Source organism: Bos mutus, chromosome 13 (assembly GCF_027580195.1).
Source record: "Bos mutus isolate GX-2022 chromosome 13, NWIPB_WYAK_1.1, whole genome shotgun sequence".
Lineage (NCBI taxonomy): Eukaryota > Metazoa > Chordata > Mammalia > Artiodactyla > Bovidae > Bos > Bos mutus.
Genome location: NC_091629.1, coordinates 28,614,239 through 28,635,762, shown reverse-complemented (window position 1 = coordinate 28,635,762; position 21,524 = coordinate 28,614,239). Strand labels below are relative to the sequence as shown.

The 21,524-nt window shown below is 40.3% G+C and overlaps 1 long non-coding RNA gene across 1 annotated transcript in view; it reads right to left on the bottom strand.

The window, feature by feature from the left end:
- LOC138990522 (uncharacterized) overlaps positions 1-21,524 on the bottom strand; it is a 44,065-nt gene that overhangs the window by 5,036 nt on the left and 17,505 nt on the right. Inside the window, exons 2-3 of the long non-coding RNA XR_011466662.1 lie at positions 3,114-3,270; positions 513-640 (exon numbers count right to left, since the gene is read on the bottom strand). This is a non-coding gene — a long non-coding RNA (uncharacterized lncRNA). The remainder of the gene's footprint in view (positions 1-512; positions 641-3,113; positions 3,271-21,524) is intronic.

The following is a 21,524-nucleotide window of genomic DNA, read 5'->3' as shown; positions in this document are numbered from 1 at the left end:
GCACTGATTTTCTTCTGTCATTTCCAATCTGTTATTAAACTTATCCAGTGACTTATTCCAGGATTATATTTTAATGAAGAAAATATATTTGTTATCTACTAATATATTTTGTTAGACCTTGTACGTTCTATTATATTATCTTAATCTCAGGTTACAGCTTTGAACCTAATAGTCTGTAGTCATGAATGAACCTCTGCTACCTCATGCTCTGTTCAGATATGACAGGGGTCAGGCCATGACATGGCTCTTAGATTTGCTACAGACACGATGCTCGGCAAATGTGAGTCTCACTGTCCTCCTCAAAACGCCCTCCTATTTGAAGATGACACCCTTGTCATCATCACCCACTGTCTTATGGATCTGAAAACACCAGTGTGACCATCAGCCCTCCTTCCCTGCCCCTAGTTCCCAGGGCAAGTATTTCATCAATATGTCTTAGTCCATTCTGTTATAGCAGCCCGAATGGACCAAGACAAGGATTACTCATAGGTACTGAATATTAAAATTACTACCATCTTCCCCATGAGACTGTGTCTTTGATGTCCGCAAAAGTATCTTCGCCAACTGCGCTCCATCTATGCCCCTTGGTCTGTGGCACAAGATGGCCATGCAGGTTCCTCCCAGGAATTTGGAATTTACGCTGAAAAACAATAGGTACAGATTTCTTGGCAGCACAATTCTGGCAATGGCAACACTCCAAAGTGAAGCTTTATAACACAGCCTGGAGATCCTACACTTAAGGACTGGGCTTTTAAATTAAATTCCCCAGTCCCATCAGAAACCCTCCCTGCCTTTTTTTTTTTCTTATAGTAACTATAATGCACGTGTGCTCAGTCGCTTCAGTAGGGTCAGATTCTTTGCGACCCCATTGACTGTAGCCTGTTTCTGTCTGTGGGATTCTCCAGGCAGGAATACTGGAGTGGGTTGCCATTTCCTTCTCTACTATTAACTATAGTAGAGTCTTTTGAATGAAACACCAATAATAGCCAGCTTTATTTCTGTGATCTCTTTACTCTCTGATAAATTTTTGTAACTTCGAATATGGATGGATTACACTGATGTCTAATATCTGTGAGTACATGGAATAAAGGGAATTATAAGACTGTATGATGCACCATGGACTTTATTAAAGCAAATTCATCCCATCCCACCCCAAATCTCCAAACAATTCTTAGAAATGTGGTATTGAATTTTTCATCAAATATATGATGGAGGTTTGAGTGACTTTATGAGAATTTCAAGGCTTCCCTGGTGGCTCAGTGGTAAAGAATCCACCTGCCAACGCAGGAGACGCAGGTTCGATTCCTGGATCAGGAAGTTCCCCTGGAGAAGGGAATAGCAATCACTCCAGTTTTCCTGCCTGGAGAATCCCATGGACAGAGGAGCCTGGTGGGCTACAGTCCATGGGAGTCACAAAAGAGTCAGACACAACTGAGCAACTAAACAACAACAGCAACAACATGTGCATTTCAAAGGATAGAACTTTCTGAGAGCACAAATGTTGGGCAATAATCCAGTGCAGTCGTATCCTGGTTACATAATAAACTAGACAAACTGCTAAAATCACCTCCATTTTTATGATATTCTTTTTGGAGTGACAGCTCTTTTAAACCCAGTAACTTATAATGATCATTTTCTTCTAACCCTAATGACTTATATTTTGTCCCTAGGAGAGCTCAGCTTCATAATAATTTTTTAAATTCTTGCTCTTTTTTATTTAGTGTAACTATACGTCTTGGAGAAGGAAATGGCAACCCACTCCAGTGTTCTTGCCTGGAGAATCCCAGGGACGGGGGAGCCTAGTGGGCTGCTGTCTATGGGGTCGCACAGAGTCGGACACGACTAAAGCGACTTAGCAGCAGCATACCTCTAGGAACAAGAATGTACCTTCCAACCTTTCTAAAAGGGACTCTTCAGGAAAATCTCAGGCATTACTGATACATGGATATGATTTTAAAGAGTCAGCGAGAGAACATGACATACAAATCTAGTGAAAATAACATCAGATTTGTTAGCGACTTGTTTGGAAAACTTGAAATTCTAACATGCATATAATGGAGGGGGGATCAAATGAAATAAATAAGCATTTTTAGTCAAATAAACAAAAATCATTAGTACAAAGGGACTAGTGTCACCAAATACATTTTGGTTTTTCTAGATCCAGTTACCCTCATATGTCTTATAAAGAATCCATGTCTCATTGCAAATCTAATTCTGCCTCTTCTCTGTAAGCAACATTTGAAGAAACTACATTAAAAACTGACTGAACAAGAGAACTGCTTACGGAACATTTGCCACATAGAAACACTGTGCTAGTTCTTACGGAAAATAAAAACAAACAAAAAACTGAATATAACAGTTTCTATGTTTCAAGACTTCATAAGCCATTGATATAAGCCTCATGAGAAGCAGGACAGGAAGTGAACGACTTACACAAAGGTAATTTGGGTATTCAAGAGAAAGTATGCCAAAGTAAGTATTTTAAGGATGAAAAGGGACTCTGACATACAGGTTAACAGGAAGGCAAAGTTGTTTCAAGTGGCTGCAGTAAATATAATTAAATGTGTGAAGAAAAGAGTAGTTGCAGGGAGCTTGTGGGGCAAGGAGTAGGGTGAGGTGCATAAGGTTTAGAGTGTTTGTATGTGGCAGGAGCATGCATCAGATAAGACAGGTTGGGAAGGGACCACTGACTGAAGAGGATGGCTTTTACCATCCTGCCCAGCAACAGCAGGGGCGAGGACAACGGGCGAGACATATGCCTCGGGCAGTGATCCCTTGCCTCGAGAGCAATCCCACTCACTACGCTAAGTTTTCCCAGTGAAGAAATAAACTCACAATAATTTGCTGTGAATATTGGGGAACATTTCTGTATCCTTAACAGATCAACACTAAAAGTCCTTTGTAAGAAATCTGTGTCAAGCTGATCCCTCTTCCACTTAGAAAAACAGCTCTATTAGGATATGCCTTTACAGGTAAACAAATAATAATGTGTCATAAAGTCTTTAAAATCTACCACCAAGGCCATTAAGACTTCTCTTGTTCGACCTTGGAGAAAATCTTTCTCCACAATAGGAATTCTGACCGTTATACCATGAGTGTGAATCATTGCCTACCTGAGCACCAACAATCGAAGCACTGGGATTTCCAAACTTCAGTCTGCTCTAGATTTGCTGCATTACTCTGGAAATGCCTTTGTATTTCTCTCTTCTGGTTTGTCCATCACAAAAATGGTGTTAATAAAAGTCACCACCTGTCTGCCTTCCAGGGATGCTGTGAAGATAAACTCATATCCTTAGTCAAGTGCACAGCTTAAACAATTCTCAATAGTAACTGTATTAATAACCATGACAGCAGCAAGGAGATGTTATCCTGTTGTGGGTATTATAATTTATTGGCCTGGGAACTCAACTCAAGGCCTGCAGTTACAGAAATCTATGAGGAGGTGAAGTTTTCATGGGCACTGTCTGCAATATTGCATAGGAACCTGGAATGTCAGGTCCATAAATCAAGGCAAATTGGAAGTGGTCAAACAAGAGATGGCAACAGTGAATGTCGACATTCTAGGAATCAGCGAACTGAAATGGAATGGAATGGGTGAATTTAACTCAGATGACCATTATATCTACTACTGCGGGCAGGAATCCCTTAGAAGAAATGGAGTGGCCATCATGGTCAACAAAAGAGTCCGAAATGCAATACTTGGATGCAATCTCAAAAATGACAGAATGATCTCTGTTCGTTTCCAAGGCAAACCATTCAATATCACAGTAATCCAAGTCTATGCCCCAACCAGTAACACCGAAGAAGCTGAAGTTGAATGGTTCTATGAAGAACTACAAGACCTTTTAGGACTAACATCCAAAAAAGATGTCCTTTTCGTTATAGGGTACTGGAATGCAAAAGTAGGAAGTCAAGAAACACCTGGAGTAACAGGCAAATTTGGCCTTGGAATACGGAATGAAGCAGGGCAAAGACTGATAGAGTTTTGCCAAGAAAATGCACTGGTCATAACAAACACCCTCTTCCAACAACACAAGAGAAGACTCTACACATGGGCATCACCAGATGGTCAACACCGAAATCAGATTGATTATATTCTTTGCAGCCAAAGATGGAGAAGCTCTATACAGTCAGCAAAAACAAGACCAGGAGCTGACTGTGGCTAAGACCATGAACTCCTTATTGCCAAATTCAGATTTAAATTGAAGAAAGTAGGGAAAACCACTACACCATTCGGGTATGACCTAAATCAAATCCCTTATGATTATACAGTGGAAGTGAGAAATAGATTTAAGGGCCTAGATCTGATAGATAGAGTGCCTGATGAACTATGGAATGAGGTTCATGACATTGTACAGGAGACAGGGATCAAGACCATCCCATGGAAAAGAAATGCAAAAAAGCAGAATGGCTATCTGGGGAGGCCTTACAAAGAGCTGTGAAAAGAAGAGAAGTGAAAAGCAAAGGAGAAAAAGAAAGATATAAGCATCTGAATGCAGAGTTCCAAAGAATAGCAAGAAGAGATAAGAAAGCCTTCTTCAGCAATCAATGCAAAGAAATAGAGGAAAACAACAGAATGGGAAAGACTAGGGATCTCTTCAAGAAAATCAGAGATACCAAAGGAACATTTCATGCAAAAATGAGCTCGATAAAGGACAGAAATGGTATGGACCTAACAGAAGCAGAAGATATTAAGAAGAGATGGCAAGAATACACAGAAGAACTGTACAAAATAGATCTTCACGACCCAGATAATCACGATGGTGTGATCACTGACCTAGAGCCAGACATCCTGGAATGTGAAGTCAAGTGGACCTTAGAAAGCATCACTACGAACAAAGCTAGTGGAGGTGATGGAATTCCAGTTGAGCTATTCCAAATCCTGAAAGACGATGCTGTGAAAGTGCTGCACTCAACATGCCAGCAAATTTGGAAAACTCAGCAGTGGCCACAGGACTGGAAAAGGTCAGTTTTCTTTCCAATCCCAAAGAAAGGCAATGCCAAAGAATGCTCAAACTACCGCACAATTGCACTCATCTCACACGCTAGTAAAGTAATGCTCAAAATTCTCCAAGCCAGGCTTCAGCAAAATGTGAACTGTGAACTTCCTGATGTTCAAGCTGGTTTTAGAAAAGGCAGAGGAACCAGAGATCATTGCCAACATCCACTGGATCATGGAAAAAGCAAGAGACTTCCAGAAAAACATCTATTTCTGCTTTATTGACTATGCCAAAGCCTTTAACTGTGTGGATCACAATAAACTGTGGAAAATTCTGAAAGAGATGGGAATACCAGACCACCTGATCTGCCTCTTGAGAAATCTGTATGCAGGTCAGGAAGCAACAGTTAGAACTGGACATGGAGCAACAGACTGGTTCCAAATAGGAAAAGGAGTTCATCAAGGCTGTATATTATCACCCTGTTTATTTAACTTCTATGCAGAGTACATCATGAGAAACGCCGGGCTGGAAGAAGCACAAGCTGGAATCAAGATTGCCGGGAGAAATATCAATAACCTCAGATATGCAGATGACACCACCCTTATGGCAGAAAGTGAAGAGGAACTCAAAAGCCTCTTGATGAAAGCGAAAGTGGAGAGTGAAAAAGTTGGCTTAAAGCTCAACATTCAGAAAACGAAGATCACGGCATCTGGTCCCATCACTTCATGGGAAATAGATGGGGAAACAGTGGAAACAGTGTCAGACTTTATTTTTCTGGGCTCCAAAATCACTACAGATGGTGACTGCAGCCATGAAATTAAAAGACGCTTACTCCTTGGAAGGAAAGTTATGACCAACCTAGATAGCATATTCAAAAGCAGAGACATTACTTTGCCAACAGAGGTTCGTCTAGTCAAGGCTATGGTTTTTCCTGTGGTCATGTATGGATGTGAGAGTTGGACTGTGAAGAAGGCTGAGCGCCGAAGAATTGATGCTTTTGAACTGTGGTGTTGGAGAAGACTCTTGAGAGTCCCTTGGACTGCAAGGAGATCCAACCAGTCCATTCTGAAGGAGATCAGCCCTGGGATTTCTTTGGAAGGACTGATGCTAGAGCTGAAACTCCAGTACTTTGGCCACCTCATGCGAAGAGTTGACTCATTGGAAAAGACTCTGATGCTGGGAGGGATTGGGGGCAGGAGGTGAAGGGGAGGACAGAGGATGAGATGGCTGGATGGCATCACTGACTCGATGGATGAGTCTGGGTGAACTCCGGGAGTTGGTGATGGACAGGGAGGCCTGGCGTGCTGGGATTCATGGGGTCGCAAAGAGTCGGACACGACTGAGTGACTGATCTGATCTGATCTGGAGACGTCTGTTGGTCTAGGTTTTCCACAGAGATTCCACAAACACAAAAACAGAAGTGTTTGTCGGCATTTGGGAACGTGGGGACAGAGCTGATGCTCTCTCACAGCTTTACATTTAATAATAAGTGATGGTATGTCTTGCTAGCATCCACGCATAATGCAGTTTCAAGGATAAGTAGACTGGTCACTTTATTCTTTACTCAAGGTACCTTTTGGTGCCTCGAGGGATGGGGCACTATTTTCCAAGAAGCTCTCACATGAGTAGGATTTGTTGGGTGGAAACAAGCTAGTGGAGGTGGAAGCGTGCAGAGCTGCTGCATCTACACGGGCCTGCACCAGCCACGCAGCCAGCTACTCTAACAGCTGCTCCCAGGGCCCTGCAGCCTCTCCCAGTACACAGGACCTCCTGTTCAGGTGGCTCTCCAAGCAGCGCCTCCAGGACAGCCTCGTGTGATGTTCCAGAGACCTGGGCCCTCCACTGAGTGGTGTTGTTCTCTCCTGAGTCCTTCCTTCAGCCTCTGGGTAGGGAAAGAGAGCGGAGGACTCTGAGAAATGTCTGGTGGCCTGACTGTGAAGTGATAACACACCCCAGGCCACCCCTCAGGTGGATAACCACCTCTACCTGCCTGGTGTGGGGAAATATTCCTTGCTGTGTTTCCAAACGGTAAAGGGAATCTCGTCAGTCTCTTTCACAGGCCTTAGGATAGGGTAAGAGTGGCAGACAGCATAGGTTTTGCTCTCAGACAAATCATATATTCGTCTGGCTCTTCTTCTAGCTATGTTGGGTGAATTTTTTAATATGCTACATAGAAGCTGTCCACTCTTGGGCAGGTTCTTCTTCTCCTCTTTGCCTTCTCTCTCTCCCACTTTCATTCTTTAAAAATATCTCAGGCACTCTTTATTTAGGGATCATCCTCATAGGGTAGTGTTGAGAATCATACTCAGTAAAGCATATGAAAGTCGCTGCTGTGTCTGGGACCAGACAGGTTCTCAAGGACTCAGTGCTGTGTTAGGTCACTTCAGTCATTTCTGACTCTTTGTGGCCCCATGGACTGTAGCCAACCAGGCTCCTCTGTCCATGGGATTCTCCAGGCAAGAATACTGGAGTGGGTTAACACGCCCTCCTCCAGGGGATCTCCCTTACCCAAGGATCGAACCCGTGTTTCTTAAGTCTCGTTCATTGGCAGGCAGGTTCTTCACCACTAGCACCGCCTGGGAAGCCCCAAGGACTCAGCAGTTCCCTAAATTATTTTTACGCACCCTGGAAATCTTTGGGGTAGTGGTAATCAAAGCGGGTTGTAGACACTTAAGTTTCCTCACTTTGTCATCTGGGTAGGCACAAGTTAAAAGAGTTTCAGTCTTTTAGGCACCAAATAATGAGGATATTTACTGTATGTACCAAATCTACACACATGTTCCTAAAAGATGGTACGTGGAGAAAATAGGGGCTGCCAAATTCAACTGCAGTTACAGCATTCCTGATATGTAGCTTCCTTTCTAAATGTCTTAAAAAATGTATCAGTGGAAGGAAATCAGCCCTTTTTAAGTCATAAACTGCATGAAATCCTGGCATCTTTTGGGATTTGAACTGGCTATGCTCTTCAGCCAGTCTATGTAGACTAATTGAATCAGCTTAATTGAGCTACAAATCTATGAGGATGAGTTCATAAGGGATCTTGCATACACCCTGCTTATAGATAAATCAAAATGATTACAAAGTAGTCCTTCTGACCGTGACTTGCTGCAGGAGATGATGAAATGAAAAACAAGATAAGAGGAAGTGTGCACCTCTAAAATACAAGAAAGAGCTGGTGCAGGTTCAGGATTTGCTGTGCACAGATGCTGCTGTTCACTCCTGTTTAAAGAGGGGTTTCTCACTTGAAATCTGAATGATCTTATGTCTCCTGGAAACAGGAAAGAGATGAGGTAGTTCCCCTGTCAGTCGGCCTTCTTGCTCTACTACTAAAATGTTCAAAGTGTTTCTGAACAAATAGTAATTAAAGATGCAGTTCTTTGGAAAGGAAGGTAAGTCACAAGCCCCCAAAGTTAACATAAGTGCTCAGTGCACTTGTACCATCGGTATTCTGAGATCTGTCCACAGTTAAAACTCATAGAACGCAGTTTCTGAATTTCAATATGCTTTTCTACCAGATTAGGAAAAAAAAAAAAGATGCGGTTAAAATCCAGGTGTTAGAAGGCCAGCTGACATCACAGTCTGGCTGTTCCTTGGCATTTTAAACACTATGAATGATGTAAATTTTGTTTTCTGAATATGCTTGAAAAGGGATCAGTGGTCTAATCTGATCTTTAACAACTACATCCTTCCCATTTTCAGTCACTGTTTATAGATAAAAGAAATGGAAGTCATGTATTTATAATTCAAATTTGTTGAACCAAGTATGAAACTAATATGATTATCCCATTGTTCAGTGCAATTTCATTTATACACCTGAACAAATGACTTTGTTTTTTTAGCTTCAGTATTCTGAGTTATAGACTTTCTTGTATTTCAACATACATCCGAGTAGAAAAAGAGATTAGATTTTCTGCAAAATATTAATGCTGGTATATTTGAATATTCTGTTTAACAGAATATTTTATTTGAAAATTAAATTTCAGTATCAAAATGGACAACACAAGTAATGGGTTTATAAAAACAAAATCCATCCTTCTCCCAAACACATTACCTACATGAAAATAAAGAGATTTATAAATAGGCTTTTTAGGTAATTTTTTTTACAGTTTAAACATTGATCATAAATCTGGTTGGGAAACTGATTTCTGTCTTGAAGGAGATGTCTTTGAGACTTAAAATGTTCCAATGAAAAATTATCCCAACATGGTTAAATTAAATATCATAAAGTTCATCTACTAGTGTCTTGGCTTTTCCTTCCAAATTCATCTTGTCATATGAGCCACCAACTGAAGAGTAACAGGAAAAGTTATGCAGAGCAACTCTCCAGCTTATATAAAAATTATGGGAATTAAATTACCTATATATGATACCATTTCAGTTCTGCTGATGAGGAAGCTGCATTACAAAGGAGATTCCCATTGCTGCCATTTGCAAATACTCAGGACAGGGGTGCTGTGATGAAAAATATGGTCTCTATGCACATATAAGTAGGCAGAATAAGGCATTTAGATTCTACAGACTAACTTTGAGAGGAACCAAAAGCTGGGTGATCTTAAAACAATCTTTTCTCACAAATTCACATAACGCCTTAAAATTACCCATTATTATTTACAGCTTTGGCTCATATCATTTTAGAGCCTATGAGGTCTTTAGTTGAAAAAATATAATAGTGTATATTTTTAGAATGAATTGCATATAATGAAGCCGTTTCACACCTATTATCTCTGATAATCCTTATACTTTAAGACAAAGGTGGAGGAGAGTTCTGTGGAGACGAACAGGTCCTGAAAAGCACAGGACTGAACCCAAGGATTTTAATCCAGGTCGTTCTCTCCTTTTATGATAACAATGATATCTTTATTCACTATTTCATTGCACACATTAATGTATCTTGTCTGGAAAAGCTAGAAGGTTCATTTTGATGAAAGGAAATAATAGGAAGCACTGATCCATACCACAAAAGACAGGCTAGTTTGAATGGGAAGCTCAGGAAAAGAGAGAAGGTGAAAATAAGTAGAGGAGAGTAGACAGCGTACAGATATCCTCAACAGAATAACTCCATTCAGAACAACAAAAGTGCTCGAAGTTGAGCAGTGCAAGTCTCCAATTTTGTTCTCCTTTGGTATTGTGCTGCTCATTCTGGGTTCTTTTCCTTTCCATATGAAACTTAGAATCACTGTGTTGATATCTACAAAATGACATGCTGGGAAATCGTCCCAATAGCACTGAATCTATAAATCAAGTGGGAAAGAGCTGATGTCTTGAAAACGTTGAGTCTTTTGACCAATGAACATAGAATGTCTTTCCATTTATCTAGTTGTTTAACTTTTTTGTTTCATCTATAGTCCTTATATAGATCTTGTACATATTTTGTTAGATTTATTTCTAACCACATGCTTCTTTTGGTGCTAACATAAAGAGTAGTATTACATTTTTAAGTTCCAACTGTTTGTTGCTGTTTATTTAGGGAAGCAATTGTTCTTTGGATATTAACCTTATATCCTGAAACTTTCCAGATTTACTTATTTCCATGAGTTGTTGTTTTTTTTTTAATTTTCAACATAGACAATCATGTCATGTGTGAATGGTTTTAGTTTTTCAATCAAATCAGTATACCTTTATTTCCTTTTCTCATTTTATTGCATTAGCTAAGACTCAATTTGATGTTGAATGGAAGTTTGAGCAAACTCCAGGAGACAGTGAAGGACAGGGAAGCCTGGCGAGCTACAGTCCACCAGGTCATAAAGAGTCAGACACGACTTAGCGATTGAACAACAACGGGAATGATAAAAGGGCACATCTTGGCTTTGTCCTTCATCTTAGGCAAAAAGCCTCTAGTTCCCCACAGTTATGCATAATGTTAGCTATAGACTTTTAATAGATATTCTTTATCAGGAAGAGAAAGTTCACTTTTATTCCTAGTTTTCAAAGAGTTTTTATGATGAATTAACTGTTGGATTTTATCAAATGCTTTTTCTGCATCAATTGTAATGATCATATAATTTTTATTCTTCAGCCTGTTGATACGATGAATTAACATTAACTGATTTTCAAATCTTGAGCCATCTTTGTATACCTGAGATAAATCCCATTTTGTTGTGGACTGTAATTCTGACAGGGTTGAATTCATATCGTTAATATTATGTTCAGACTGTTGCTTCCATATTTATAAGAGATATTGTAGTTTTCCTTTCCTGCAACATCTCTGTCTGCTTTGGTGTTAGGGATAATACATGCCTCATAGAATGATAGAAATTATTACATCTGCTTCTATTTTCTGAAATAAATTGTTGAGAAATGTTTTTTTTTTTTTTAAATGTTTGGTGGAAGTCACCAGTGAAACCATCTAGATCTGATGCTTTCATTTTGGAAAGTTATTATTAATTCAGTTTCTTTAATCCATATGGCCCTATTCCGATTATCTACATCTCTTTATGGGAAATTTATTACATTGTGTCTTTCAAGGAATTAATACATTTGACCTAAGTTATCTAAATTTAGGTCATAGAATTGTTCATACTATTCTTTTATTATCCTTTTAATGCCTGTAGGATCATTAGTGATGGCCCTAATTTCATCTCTGATATTAGTAACTTTATCTTCTCTCATTTTCTTCTTGTTTAGCCTGGCTAGTGGATTATCATTTCTATTATCTTTTCAAATAATCAGGTTTTGATGTCATTGACTTTCTATAATGTTTTCCTGTTTTCAATTTCATTCCTTTATGCTCTAATACTTCACTTTCGTACTCCTTAAATTTGTATTCCTCTCCTTTCTCTCGTTTCATAAAGGCGAAGAGAATATTATGAATTTAAGCTCTACCTTCATTCTGATATATAAATTCAATGCTTTGAGTTTTCTTTTAAGTATTCCTTTGCTGCATTTCACAAATTTTGATGTTTTACTTTTAAATTCATGCTTCAATTGACTTTTATTTTGAAAAGTATAATTTTTATTTATTTGGTTTAAAATACTTTTATTAATAACTTCTCAAGTTTCTTCTTTATCCCATGTGTCATTAATATTTACAAGTGTGTTGTCTGATATCCTAGGTTTTCCAGCCATCTCTCTGATAGTAATTTCCAGTTCAATCTAATTATAAGAGCCTACATTGTATGATTTCTATACTTTTATATTTGTTAAGGTATGTTTTATGCATACAATATGGTCTATCTTTGTAACTGTTCCATGTAAACTTCAAAAAAATGGGTAATCTGATGTTTTTGAAATCCAGTTGATTGACGGTGCTGTTAAACTATATCCTTACTGATTTTGTGCCTGCTTTATCTGTCAATTACTGACAGAGGTGTCTTGAAATCCCCTACTGAAATAGTAAATTTATCTATTTCTCTTTTTAGTTCTATCATTTCTATCATTTTTTTTCATTCATTTTGATGTTCTATTGGTAAATGCATATGCATATGGATTGTTATGTCTTCTTGAAGAATTGTTCCTTTCTTATTATATAATGTCCCTCTTTTTTGACATCCAAATGGTTTATATGCATGATATAAAAAGCATATCTCCAACAGTTCATCAAGCATCTGAAAATAATATTATTTATTATTTTTAATAAAAAAAATCTTCTGAAGAGACCCTCTCTCTTCCAGGTCAGGCAGCTCAAATGTCCATTATGTCTAGAAGTGGAGAGATGGAGCTCAGGGTCAACGTCTGCTTCCCTTGAACTTGGGATCTGCCTTTCCAAATGCTCAGTACATCCATTGGAGATGTGCCTGCTGCCTTTGACAACTGCAGCTGCTCCCACCCTTTCATCCTGAGGGCCAGTAGTTGCAAATGTTTCATCCCGGCTCTGACAGTCTAAGGCAGAGACACCAGAATATGAGGAGGGTCAGGCAAGGGAAGCTAAATCTATAAATGCTCCTGAGTCTCAGTCAATCACTGCTCATCTTCAAGCCTCTTTCTCCAGCAGCAGATTCTGGATAGGAGCTCCTCGGCAGAGGCTCCACACACCAGACTCTCAGTGCTGACCTCCCCTCTTGGCTGCCTCCACATTCCTCTTCCTGAAAACTGCTTGCAGAAGGATGAGAAGATTTTATTCCCAAACTTCTGACTAGTTGATCCTCCTCCTGCATCTGCATTTTCTGGCTGGTATGATAAAGGAACATCACAGTTTTTCAAGTGGTTTTTTAACAGAATATACACATATCTGAGTGTCACCCAAATGCAAGTCCAGACCCACAGCGAGGCCAAACAACACTGAAATGTTGGTGTTTGGAGCAGAAAAAGGTTTACTGCAGGGCCCCCACGAAGAGATGGAGGCTCATGCCTTAAACACCCCAAGCTCCCCAAGAGCTCTCAGCAAAGCCCTTTCCTAGGGAAAGGGAGGGAGAGGTGGGTGAGTTGTTGCAAACATCTTAGTGTCAGAGTCTTTGCTCCTGAGCTCAGGTCATGGTCAGATAACAACAATTCCTGTATATCTCTATCAAGCAAATGTTATTCTGCATTCTGACAAGAAAGGGCACAGTCCCTAGGCACGACTGTTACCCTCTGAGGTCCAAACCCTGGGTGAAGAGCAGATCTCAGCTGGTGGCTCCCTCAGGACCAGGTCCCAGACCCTGCCCAGCTGTCATCTCTGAGGGAGCTGGGCATCCAGGACCCAACTGGCCCTCGGGCTCCTCAGGCTGCACACACGGCAGGGACAGGTCAAGCAAACTGCATCCTATGCAGATGGCTGCTGCCGTGAGGTCGCAGAGACAGGGAAGGGGGCAAGGATCACTGCTGCCTCAAGGGCTGGACCCAGCAAGTGTACAGACTTGGCAAGGGCTCTGGAGCCAAGAACACAGCCCCAGCCTGTTCTCTGGGACCCCAGCTCAACTGCTGGCCAGGACCAGGTGAGCTGGAGGGTCCTGGGAGAAGGTGGGGATGGGCCTCTTACCTCACTCTGCCTGATGACCACCACTCTGCTCACCACTGGCTGAATGGCCCCAAAATGGTGGCTCATTGACAGTCGCTCACTTGAGGGAGGGGCCCATTGCAATGCTGACCAATGGCTGAGGGACTATTAGCAGTCTCTGGTAACGGGTTGCCTGTACCTACCCGCTGGGATACAAGACCGGTAGGGTGTAGCAACTGCCACATGCTAAGGGCTCTATTACACGGCCATCTTCACTTAGTGCCTCCGACATGACAAGAAACCAGGGGACCCCAGCCTGCTGTTAACGCACAAGGGAACGAATTTTCTGGGGGTATCTGGCAACCAAAGGCCCTCCCCTGGTCCCAACTAGGAGGGAAGCCCAAGGCAGCTTTTGCTCTTTCTGGGGAGTTATACTCTGTGGAGCGGGTTATGACTTGGGCTGGAGGAGGGGCTGCCTCTGGCGAGAGCTGAGAACTGAGAGGCACAATGGACTGGATGACCATGGAGCGTAGGAGGGGCCAGGGCGCCACAGGGCAGCAGATCCATCTGTGGAAACTGAAGACAGCCCACTCTTCCAGGCCAGGTGCTCTTCGGAGTCCTGATAAAGGTGAGGAAGCAGCCAGCCCCCGTCCTCACCGCCCCCCCCGCCCCCACCCCCCCCACCCCCCCCACTGAGAGACTGATCTGATCTGATCTTATCTAGCATTTATTTGGAAGTTTTTATTCCATGTAGCTACATTGTACTGTCAGTTCAGTCACTCATTCATGTCCGACTCTTTGTGACCCCATGAATCCCAGCACGCCAGGCCTCCCTGTCCATCACCAACTCCCAGAGTTCACTCAGACTCACGTCCATCGAGTCAGTGATATCATCCAGCCATCTCATCCTCTGTCGTCCCCTTCTCCTCCTGCCCCCAATCCCTCCCAGCATCAGAGTCTTTTCCAATGAGTCAACTCTTCGCATGAAGTGGCCAAAGTACTGGAGTTTCAGCTTTGGCATCCTTCCTTCCAAAGAAATCCCAGGGCTGATCTCCTTCAGAATGGACTGGTTGGATCTCCTTGCAGTCCAAGGGACTCTCAAGAGTCTTCTCCAACACCACAGTTCAAAAGCATCAATTCTTCGGCGCTCAGCTTTCTTCACAGTCCAACTCTCACATCCATACATGACCACAGGAAAAACCATAGCCTTGACTAGACGAACCTCTGTTGGCAAAGTAATGTCTCTGCTTTTGAATATGCTATCTAGGTTGGTCATAACTTTTCTTCCAAGGAGTAAGCGTCTTTTAATTTCATGGCTGCAATCACCATCTGCAGTGATTTTGGATCCCCAAAAAATAACGTCAGCCACTGTTTCCACTGTTTCCATGAAGTGATGGGACCGGATGCCATGATCTTCATTTTCTGAATGTTGAGTTTTAAGCCAACTTTTTCACTCTCCTCTTTCACTTTCATCAAGAGGCTTTTTAGTTTCTCTTCACATAACTATTTTATATTAGAAGTAAAAATGAATATCAAAGAGTTTTCACTGGTAAAAATTTCTGATTAACAGCTGTATGGTGACCAAAACTAAATTTTTGGTGGTGAGCATGCTGTGTTGTAAGCAGAAGTAGAAATATAATACTGCACAATGAAACTTACATGTTATAAGGTAATATTGCCTCAATAAAATTCTGATTACTTACTCATACTACATATAAAGGTCAATTTTGGCTAAGTGTAGTTCTAAATGAGAAAGTTAAAATAGTGAATTTTCCTGGGAAAATATAGGAAATAGAGAAATCTCCATTGCTTGGATTAGGTAAATATAGCACAGTAAATAACCATAAAGTTTAAAAAAAGAATGCATTGGTCTGCATTCAGGCTAAGAGGTTCTATTTATTAAATCATGCCAGGAGTGTGAAAATATGTTACAACATGAAAATATAAGTGTGGAAGTCTCAGTTCTTAAATCTAACTCTAAGCCTAACCCTAGCCCTAGACCTTAATTGATGAGACTCTTTTGTGAGTGATAGTCGCTTAGTCGTGTGTGACTCTTTGTGACCTCATGGACTGTCGCCCACCAAGCTCCTCTGTCCTTGGAATTCCCCAGGCAAGAACACTGGAGGTTGTTGCCATTCTTTTCTCCAGAGGATTTTCCCAACGCAAGGATGGAACCTGGGTCTCCTACATTGTGGGCAGATTCTTTACTGTTTGAGTCTATTCTTAAAATTTGTTAGTATCAAGGAACATACTTTGTGAAGTGTCACCATAGGGAGAAAAAAAATAACAAAACAGGGAAGCTAAGCATAAGCCCCTTATTCCCTTGTAGAGATAGCGCAGGAATGCAAATGTCTCTATCACAAAACATTTAGTGCTAAGTGTTATAAAAAATTTTTGTAATGTGCTAGAAATTTTAATAGTATATTTTCCATGTCAATTCTTAAATGCAGTTTAAAGTCATAAGAATGAGACCTTTTGAGCTAAAATTTCACCTGAGAGTCTGTGAAATATAATATATTTATATATTAGGTTATTTAATATAACCTACAGGTGTTAGAAATACTAACATTTTTCTAATAAATTTAGTTATGAGGAGAATTCCCTTAAGAAACAAGGAGCCTTGTTTTGATGTATTATTATATAGTTGTAGGAATTTCAGAAGAACATAAAAATATTACTGAGTAGGCACAAAATTCTGTGGGTATTTAGAGATAATAACATGTACCCAATTTATACAGTTCTGCTTAATATATATGTTATGCGGGAAACTCTTAAGTTCTATTTCACTAATAAAATAGAAGATAAAAGATGAAACACATACTTTCATGTCCAGCCATCTAAATAAAACCTAAAGGAAAGATTGATCTGTGCTTTATGTTTTTTCCCTGCCTTTCTCAATGTCCCTAACAGAATTGATTAATTTGAGCATGTCATCTTTAAATGAACAGTTTCTAGCAAAGCTGATGCCTGCAGTAACCTTTGGCAACTTGTCATTTAAGAGGCATGGTAACCCTTGACCAACAGACTTTACAACTGTTTATCTTTCTTTAAACCTTACACACACTGAACCCAATTTGCTGAGTAGGTGTGTTTCTCCCCTGTTCATTTTTTTTTTTAATACATTTTAAAAGCTGCTTTACTGCTTATGGTTTGTTAAGTGCTACCTTGCTGGTGTTAAAATGATAGAGTTTCCCCAAATGGCTATATTATTAATATTTTCACCACATAGTTTATATAGCAATATTTTAAGTCCTTTTCCCCATCCTAGTTTACTGTCCTGAGGGACCTGTGGGTCCTGATTTTGAGCCAGCCTTAGGCAGGTTGCAAACTGCACACCCAACCACTTGGGCCCAAGGTCATGGTTGAGTGAGGGACCTCTAATTCACTCCCCACTTCAACTGCAGGGCCTGGGAGCTCCTTCGTCCATCCTAGGTCTTGACCGAGACTAAAGTAAGGCATTCTTTTCAAACAGGCCATGATGTCCAAAAACTTTTGTATACTCCTAAAATGTTGAATTATTTGAAAAAGCTCGGAAAAGAATGAAAAATCAACATTCACAAAAGCTAGCATTTGTTTATAAAGACAGAACATTCCAGGGCTGTCCCGTCTCTGACCCCTGGAGTTGGGAAGGCTGTGCCTTGCTGTGGGAGTCATCCTTCTTTGCCTCATTCCCATCCTCTCCAGCTCCTAGACTTGATTATATATGGCTTTGGTCATGGTTTCAGGGAAGCTCCATTACTGCAGACCCACACAGGCCTCTGAGGTGGAATGCACCACTCATTGGGTCTTCCCTCTCTCATAATATTTAGTTTTCCTGATCTCCTGGAACATACATGGAAGAAAGTTGGAGGAGTGTATCTGTTTTCACATTTTATGTGTAGCAAAGAGTGATGAATGGCTGAGTTCATCGTACTAAGTTCACATAATAGTTATCATTCAAGCCACATAGCATCTTAACTTTCTATGTAATTCCTCACTAGATAATATTGTTTAAAAAAGACTCCATCATATGGCTTTCAAATCAGTAAACTCAGAAAAAGCTTAAAATATCCGAAAAAGATATTTGTAATGATACACAGGAGACTTTGTTGGCTAGCAGAGTTTTAAAATGTTTACTTGGATATTTTTGGCCACACGTGAATGCAAAGTACATGCAAACGTAGTCTTCATCATCAGAATGAAATATCTTATTATAACTAAGAATACTGAACTAATTTTTTGCATTTATTTTATTTTGTGTTTTGAAGTTGATGTTAATATGAGTGTTGGACTACAAGAGTCCTTGTAATTGGATTACCAGACTGTCTGGGTATTAAAAAAGATGTGAAAAAATTACTTCCAGTTCTATTAGGTTCAAAAAGATTTATTGAGATCTTGGAATATCAGACTTGCCAAAGGGGAGAACCATATTCCAAACTCATCTTTCTTTTCTAAATTTGGTTGTCCAAAACCACTGCATTTACTGCAATTAATAAAAATCCTCTGGCAAGGCATAAGAGTGTTCCTGATGAAAGCTGCTAGCACTCTCCCCAAAAGACTTGGAACGACAATAAATTAATGAGGGAGGGAAGGAAGAATTAATTAGTATTTGATAGCAGAGCATTAGATGTTGATTTATTAGTCAGGACCAGCTTTAGCAAAGTTGATAAACCTCAAACCATATCCTTCCCAGGTACATCCTCCTCACCACCATAAACAGTCTATATATTAACTGATAGTAACTCATCACAAACAAATATAAGGGACTCTTCATCAGACGGGGCCACAAGTGTAGATGTGTAAATTTTCTCTTATTGAAATGATCAGAGGAATATAACAGCAATGGGAGAAATTACCTCAGTATAGAAAAATGAAAAAGTTCACTAACACAAGAAAATAAAGATAGAAACAAAACAGGGGTCATAGTAGATGACCAGACATAGTAGCATTTGAGGCAGTAAACTTAAAGGAATAGGGAGGATGGTCTTCTCTTGATAAATGTTACAATGCACATGAAGGGTGGGGATAGTTTTTGTATAACTCAGTTCAGTTCAGTTCAATTGCTTGGCCGTGTCCAACTCTTTGCGACCCCATAGACTGCAACACACCAGGCTTCCCTGTCCATCACCAACTCCCAGAGTTTACTCAGACTCATGTCCATTGAGTCAGTGATGCCATCCAACCATCTCATCCTCTGTCATCCCCTTCTCCTCCCACCTTCAATCTTTCCCAACATCAGGGTCTTTTCCAATGAGTCAGTTCTTTGCTTCAGGTGGCCAAAGTACTGCAGTTTCAGCTTCAACATCAGTCCTTCCAATGAACACCCAGGACTTATCTCCTTTAGGATGGACTGGTTGGATCTCCTTGCAGTCCAAGGGACTCTCAAGAGTCTTCTCCAACACCACAGTTCAAAAGCATCTCTATGGCGCTCAGCTTTCTTTATAGTCCAACTCTGACATCCATACATGATGACTGGAAAAACCGTAGCTTTGACTAGACAGACCTTTGTTGGAAAAGCAATGTCTCTGCTTTTTAATATGCTGTCTATGTTGGTCATAGCTTTTCTTCTTTTAATTTCATGGCTGCAGTCACCATCTGCAGTGATTTTGGAGTCCAAGAAAATAAAGTTTCTCACTGTTTCCATTGTTTCTTCATCTATTTGCCATGAAGTGATGGGACTGGATGCCATGATCTAAGCTTTTTCAATGGTATAATTTGGTATAACTAGATTTTATTTTTTCCTATCTTGTCAATATTACTATTTTGATTACTTACAATTGATGCTGACCTGATAGGTTTTGTGTGTAATATTAAGCTGAAATATGTTTTATGTGGAGTATTCTGGTGCTTTACTGCACTCTTTTTTTGAGGAATGGGTAATATTATTTTTTATAGATACAGAAGGAAGTGATAGTGAGTAAGGCCAGTGAACTACAAGAAGTATGGACATGTTAGTCATTCAGTACACTTTTCATAATGTTTTGAAAACCACTTTACAGGTACATGACTATGGGTTTTGTTAAACTGTATCATATTAAAAAGCAGAGACATTACTTTGCCAACAAAGGTCTGTCTAGTCAAGGCTATGGTTTTTCGAGTCGTCATGTGTGGATGTGAGAGTTGGACTATAAAGAAAGCTGAGAACTGAAGAATTGATGCTTTTGAACTGTGATGTTGGAGAAGACTCTTGAGAGTCCCTTGGACAGCAAGGAGATCCAACCAGTCCATCCTAAAGGAGATCAGTCCTGAGTGTTCATTGGAGGGACTGATGTTGAAGCTGAAACTCTAATACTTTGGCTACCTGATGCAGAGAGCTGACTCATTTGAAAAGACCTTGATGCTGGGAAAGATTGAGGGCAGGAGGAGAAGGGGACAACAGAGGATGAGATGGTTGGATGGCATCACTGACTTGATGGACCTGAGTTTGGGTGGACTCTGGGAGTTGGTGATGGACAGGGAGGCCTGGCATGCTGTGGTTCATGGGGTCGCAAAGAGTCAGACACAACTGAGCGACTGAACTGAACTGAAACTGTATCATGTAAATGTATACAGAAATCTTTTAAATTGTTATTAGCAGACTTTATTGGGTCAATAAAATTGGGGAAATTTGAGAAAAGCATATATTATGCAAAAGAGCTTGCAATAAAAAATATGGAGCAAAATGTTTTTAAAGGCAAGGAGAATGTGGGACAATTTAAGCTACAAAACAATTAATGACTATTATGAATTATAGCTCATAAAATAAAGCACCTATGCACGAGTCTCTCCTGATATAAATAATCAAATAAATAAATGGGAGCAAAGGAGAAAGTTTCTCTTACAGTGTAATTCCAGCATATAGAGAGAGAAGGAATGGTGAAATTAGAAAATCACCATTTACAAGCACCACAATCAAGTGTGATTCAGGCAAGAATGATAGTAGACCCTAAAATTAGTGGATATAAGTCTGAAGAGACATAGAGTATTTCTATGCTCTAAAAACATCACCATACATGATACTCTTTAATGACAAGGGGAGAAATTAAAGTTATGCTTTATCCAAGTGAACATCATCAGAAATGAGTGTGATCAACCCCAGGCATCTGGCATCATCTGGAGCAGCAGTAGAAAAGAGCAACAGTTGGGTAATTGACAGAATACAAATAAGGGTTGTAGATCAGTGGATAGCGTCTTATTGATGTGTCACTCGTAAGTAAACAACTTCATACCTTCATGCAGATATTCTCATAATATAATTGTACTACACACAGATGTAGCATTAGAAGCCCTCTTCCACCAAATTAAACCCACACATTGGGAAGCCTTACTCCCTATTCTTGGACAAGTTCAAATTTTGTGGGTCCATTTCTCTATTGCAGTACGGGATCAATAATATAGATTTCTTGTTTTCAGTTTCAAATGTATAAAAATAAGTGCCATAAGAAGTTGTGGTAACATAAGTAAGTAAGTCACTTCAGTCATGTCTGACTCTGTGCGACCCCATAGATGGCAGCCCACCAGGCTCCCCCTTCCCTGGGATTCTCCAGGCAAGAACACTGGAGTGGGTTGCCATTTCCTTCTCCAATGCATGAAAGTGAAAAGTGAAAGTGAAGTCACTCAGTCGTGTCCGACTCTTCACGACCCCATGGACTGCAGCCTACCAGGCTTCTCCGTCCATGGGATTTTCCAGGCAAGAGTACTGGAGTAGGGTGCCATTGCCTTCTCCATGTGGTAACATAGAAGTACTCAAAAATGATGATACCAGGCTCTTC